The 6,034-nt window shown below is 40.2% G+C and overlaps 2 pseudogenes; one reads left to right on the top strand and one right to left on the bottom strand.

The window, feature by feature from the left end:
- The first annotated feature begins 225 nt into the window (after positions 1-225).
- On the top strand, positions 226-595 carry LOC138929760 (ATP synthase subunit g, mitochondrial pseudogene; annotated as a pseudogene).
- Positions 596-1,541: 946 nt separating this feature from the next.
- On the bottom strand, positions 1,542-4,581 carry LOC138421171 (small ribosomal subunit protein eS17-like; annotated as a pseudogene).
- Between the last annotated feature and the right edge of the window lie 1,453 nt (positions 4,582-6,034).

Genomic DNA, 6,034 nt, shown 5'->3' with positions numbered 1-6,034 from the left:
CACATTCTTTTAAAAATGATCAGTCTGTAAAAGTCAAACACAATGATGAAGGATATCAGAAACTAATGCCAATAAAACAGTAAATTCTTGATTTTTTGGAATTATAAATGAAGATAAAATATACTTTCTTTATAATTTAATTATATTTTTCAAAATAAAATGCAATCAGCAGATGAGTGAGATTCAGCTGGCCAGTTGGGGTGATGGGCTCTCCATCCTAGAACCATGGCCCAATTTGTAAACTCGTGGAGAAGGCCCCTGGCGCTGGTCAAAGCTGCTGTGACTTAGTCGAAGCCTCGATTGGCTACATTTTGGTACTATGCCAAGGTTAAGCTGGTTCCTCCAACCTCTGCTGAGATCCCTATAGCAATTCAGAGCTTGAAAAACATTATCAACAGTGCTAAAACTGGTAGCTTCAAACAGCTCACAGTTAAGGAAGCTCTACTGAATGGTTTGGTGGCCACTGAGGTGTGGATGTGGTTTTATGTTGGCGTATCATAGGCCACTATGGCATCATTGGCTATAATGTTTGAAGACTAATTTTTAATATGTGATTATATTTGCTTTATTATTCAAGTGTTCTTGGGCCATGTGTGAGCAGACTACTATTTGAATAAAATAAGACAATGTGTCAGAAAAAGAATGCAATCAAACTTTGACATTTTGGTTCCCTTTTAGTGTCCATCTTAGGTGATCATTTTTGGATGCCAGCATCTCCTGTGTTTGTTCATTTTCCTTGTTTCCAAAAGGACTTAAGGTGTCTAGCATTTTTTGTTGAATATTAGTATATTCTAAATTTTTACTAAATAAATGTACTAAATATTAGTATATTCTAAATTCAAATTCACCAAAAGGATCCACTTCCTAATGCCTCTCTTATGGTCTTCATTTTTAAAATATATTTTGCCTACTAAATGGCATTTTTAAGTAGTAGTTTTTTTTTTTTTTTCTCTGTTAAATAAAATTTTGTGTACTTACTTCGGATTAGCACCACAGACAGTGGCTATAATTATAGCTAAAAGTCGAGGTGTCCTTCTGACCTCTAGTCATACTCAAGTGTTGGACACCATGTGGTTGGGAAAGAAAGAGAGCTTCCAGGGCTTGTTCAGGACATAGGATCCAAGCTGTGGAGAAGAGGGGAGAGGAGACGAGAAACTCAGATGATAATATGGTCGCTCAGCTGTGATTGTGCGATTGAGTAGTTGGTTTGACTAAGTCTTTCCAATTCTGGAGAGTATGAGAGAGTGAGTGGAAGTGAAGTGAAAGTCACTCAGTTGTGTCCGACTCTTTGGAACCCCCCGGACTATACAGTCCATGGAATTCTCCAGGCCAGAATACTGGAGTGAGTAGCCTTTTCCTTCTTAATTTATGCCAGGCCTGCATCAGTTCAGGTCTGAGTGCCATTGAGGTGAACAGGAGGGACAGTGAGACAAATATCAGGTTTGAATTGATATGAATTTAAGTTGAGGACTAACAGGAAATGATTATTTGTTGTTGTTGTTCAAGGTTTATTGCAAATATCACAGCACAGCAGAAAAGACTCAAACGGCTCCACGCAGTGTTTTGAAATTCATCTGGACTGCAGGCTGAGTGACCTGCAGGTTGGACAGACCACCCAAGTCCAAGAGCTTCAGCATTTCCTTCGTGTCAGGATCTACTTCAATGATTTCCTGCTCCAGGGCTGAGATGTCAGGCACGTGATTGTCTCTGTCTCTCCTTCTCCTGCAGCTTGATGGAGATTCCTCTCACCCGGCCTCTCTGAATCCGCTTCAGCAGATGTGTGACGTAGCCTGCCATCTTGTCGCGGAGCTTCTTGCTGGGAATAACAGCGGTCTCCGCGCACACCCGCTTGTTGGTGTGGAAGGCACTGCCCAGGCGCGTGTGGTACTTCTCAAAGACCCGGGCCGCCTTTTGGTGCAAATGTGGCCCCTGTTGGCGGGTCCTTGGAAAAAGAGCAGGAAATGATTATTTTTTGTCTTCCCTAGTATACTCAGTTCAGTTCAGTTCAGTCAGTCGCCCAGTCGTGTCCGACTCTTTGTGACCCCATGAATCACAGCACGCCAGGCCTCCCTGTCCATCACCAGCTCCCGGAGTTCACTCAGACTCACGGCCATCGAGTCCGTGATGCCATCCAGCCATCTCATCCTCTGTCGTCCCCTTCTCCTCCTGCCCCCAATCCCTCTCAGCATCAGAGTCTTTTCCAATGAGTCAACTCGTCGCATGAGGTGGCCAAAGTACTGGAGTTTCAGCTTTAGCATCACTCCTTCCAAAGAAATCCCAGGGCTGATCTCCTTCAGAATGGACTGGTTGGATCTCCTTGCAGTCCAAGGGCTCTCAAGAGTCTTCTCCAACACCACAGTTCAAACGCATCAATTATTCGGCACTCAGCCTTCTTCACAGACCAACTCTCACATCCATCCAGGGAAGCTGAATTTATGCCTGGCAAAGTTTTCCTTTCTTTTTTTTTTTTTTCCTGTCTACATCTGCTTTCTCTGTTCCTGTATCAGAGACTTGGGGAGCTATCCTGCATGGCAGTGATGAAATCAACTTTGTTAGAAGTAGAAGTGTGAAGTCCTTTCCTCCTGTTTTAGATTTAAGTGCCATAGATAAGGAGAAAAGAGTGGGTATAACCTGAAAATGTTTAAAAATAATTATAATTAGTAATACTGACATATTAGTAATATTGACACTTAGAGAATAAAAAAAAGAAAAAATAATAATTAAAACTTTACCTGTCTAAACCATGATCAGTATTCTGGTGTTTTTACTTAATTTTTTATTTGTATGGTTTTTGCTTTCTTATATATTTTTATATCATTTTCTTTCACTTACTATTATATAAAAAATGTTTCCATGTTGTAATATGGTCTTGATAAGGAACAAAGGGCACACCATAATCTAGTGAGTAAATGAATCATAGTTTTCTTACTTTATTTTTGGAAAATCACATAAGTTTAAAGCTTTTGTCTTTCTCTTTTTAAGGTATTATTTTTATGGACTTTTGGAGCATACTATTTCTTGTGGACTTAAAATTTGAGTGGGAGAAAGAATTTCCTGGTGGACTAGTTGTTAGGACTCCACGCTTTCACTGTGGAGGGCTCAGATTCATTCCCTGGTTGGGAAATTAAGATCTCACAAGCAGCAAGATGCAACCAAGAGAGAAAAGGAATGAATGGGAGAAAAAAATAATTTCATTAATTTATTCACTCAACTAATACTAACTGAATAAAACACCAAATTAGATACTGGGAATAAAGGACTTCAAGGAAAGGCCCAGTGATTCTTCAGATATAGTACAAGGAATTGCCAGATCAGTTTTTTTATATAAGTTTTATTTATTCATTCATTTATTTATTTTTGGCCATGCTGGGTCTTCCTTGCTGGGGGGACTTTTCTCTAGCTGTGGTAGTTGTGGGGGGGGGGGCTTCTCATTGTGGTGGCTTCTCTTGTTGCAGAGCGTAGGCTCCAGAGTTCATGGGCTTCAGTAGTTGCTGCACGGGGGCTCAGTATTTGTGGCTCCCGGGCTCTAGGGCACAGGCTCAATAGTTGTGACACATGGGCTTAGTTGCTCCACAGCCTGTGGGATCTTCCCGAATCAGGAATCAAACCTGTGTCTTCTTCACTGGCAGGCAGAATCTTTACCACTGAGCCACTGGGGAAACCTGCCAGATCAGTTTTGAATTTATGCTGATTAACCAATGGCAACACCAAATCCATACTTCTGAAAGCCAACAGTCAGGTATAGGCTCCCCCTGTGAACCATACTTTCATAGCTAAAGGTCAGCCAATCCCCATATACTCCACTTCTGAAACTCTGCCAATCCTAGGAGTTCCTGTTTCCCAAAACTTTATATAAGAGTATCTCTAAAAAATTTTGAAATGGTAACTATGTGAGATGATGGTTATGTTAATTACTTGATTGTGGATGATTTCACAATGTATATGTATATCAAAACTTCAGATATACACCTTAAATATATACAGTTTTTAATTTGCCAATCAAACTTCAATAAACCAAAAAAAAAATTTATTTCTAGCTTTCTACTTTGTTTAGAGAGACACTGCACAGATCTCTCTTGCTTAGCAAGCCAAAAATATTCAGCTTTTTGTTTTGGTGGCTTCTTCATTTCAACAGCAGTATCAAGGATAAATAAAAAAATATTCCTTCCCCTTAAAGACATCATGACTTAGAGATAACTCACTTACATACAAAACACTATTATAACTAGGTATGCCACAAGAGAAATACTAACAAAGAACCACATGAATTCAGAGAAGAGTCCTTCCTACTAGGAAGTTCAGAGAGAGTGTCACAGAATGGACCTAGAAGGAGGTATAACTAGAGTTGCTTATACCCAGGAATAAAAATATCACAGTAAAATCACAAACCAAGATTTTTTGTTTTCATATTGTATGCGTCTGCTCAGGCTGCCATAACAAAATGCCATGAAATAGGCGGTGTAGACAACAGAATTATTTTCTCACAGTTCTGGAGGCCAGAAATTTGAGCTCAAGGTCCAACCTGTTTGGTTTCTGATGAGAGCGCTGTTTCCAGCTCACAGCTAGCTGTATTTTTGCCATGTCCTCACCTGATAGAAAGAGCAAACTCTCTGGTGCCTCTTCTAAGTTTACTAATTTTATTGGATAAGGCCTCTATCCTAAGAACCTCATTTAACCCAAATTATTCCTTGCAGCTCCTATCTCCAAATACAATCACATTGAGGAGATTAGTGCCTGAACAGGTGAATTTGGGAGAGGATGCATTTCAGTTCACAGCATATATGAATTTCAGAATGTCACTCAAATTACAAGACATACAAATAATAGACTTGACAAAACTTAGCAAGTGATTTGAAATTGACTGAGGAGAGAGTAAGAGAGAGAAGTCAGAGGTTAGGATGTTTTACAGATTCCTAGATTGGGGACTGGAAGTAATTTAGTGAATGCAGAAGAAGAAATAAGTTTGAAAAAAAGATAAAGAGTTGAACATGCGGATTCTCTACCTGTGGAAATTCAGATAGGCTCTGGTCTTGGAACAGCATATGCTGCAGTCGCCAGCCTCCTAGATAGCCTCAAACAGTTCTTACCTCCAATATTCATGCCCTATGCAGTTCCTTCCCATGGTGATCCATATAACCAGCAGGATATAGCAGAAATGGTAGCGTGAATCTTCAAGGCTGGGTATTAAAAAGATACTGTGACTTTGTTTCTACTTGGATCACTCAACTTGGGAAAGAGAGTTGCCACGCTTTGAGGACACACAGGCAGTTGTCTGGAGAGCTCCACATGGCGAGGAACGGCAGCCCACCTGCCAACAAGTGCCACCTGGCCACGTGGGAATGAGCCGCCTTAGAAGGCAGTGCTCCAGCCCCAGTCAAGCCTTTGGATGACTGTAGCCCCTGATACCATCCTGACTGCCACTTCATGAGAGGCCCTGAGGCAGGGTCACCCAGCCAAGCCACTGTCAGATTCCTGATCTGCAGAAACTGAATGAGATAACAAGTGTTTATTATTTTAGGCCACTTTTGGGGGGTAATTTGTTAACAAAAGATAATAAATCTGCTTTAGAGATTGGGAGTCATTCAGCAGCAATCTAAAGAGTTAATAATAGCATTGAGATTTTTAAGAGCATGGATTCTAGAACCAAACTGCCTAGGCTTAAACCATGTCTCTACCATTCAGCTTCTGGGCCTCTATTTTCTCATTGCAAAGTAAGAAAATAAAATATTATACCTATCACCAGGGCTCCAGTGGTTGAGTTTTCATGCTCTCAATACAGGGGTTGTGGGTTCAGTCCCTGGGTTGGGGAACTAAGATCCCTCATGCTGCAAGGAGCAACCAAAATTTTTTAATAAATAAGTTGTCCAATTCCTTATATAGGACAGACAGACATTTCCAAATTTGGAATTTCAAGTAAAATATCAAAAAAGATTTTAACAAAATTATACCTATCTCATTTTTTAAGGGTTAATTGAATTAATGCATATAATTATAATAATGCTTAGGACATAGCATCCTTCTTAGCCATTATCAC

This window comes from Ovis canadensis, chromosome 15, assembly GCF_042477335.2.
Source record: "Ovis canadensis isolate MfBH-ARS-UI-01 breed Bighorn chromosome 15, ARS-UI_OviCan_v2, whole genome shotgun sequence".
Taxonomy (NCBI): Eukaryota; Metazoa; Chordata; class Mammalia; order Artiodactyla; family Bovidae; genus Ovis; species Ovis canadensis.
This window is presented reverse-complemented; position numbering and strand designations above follow the sequence as displayed.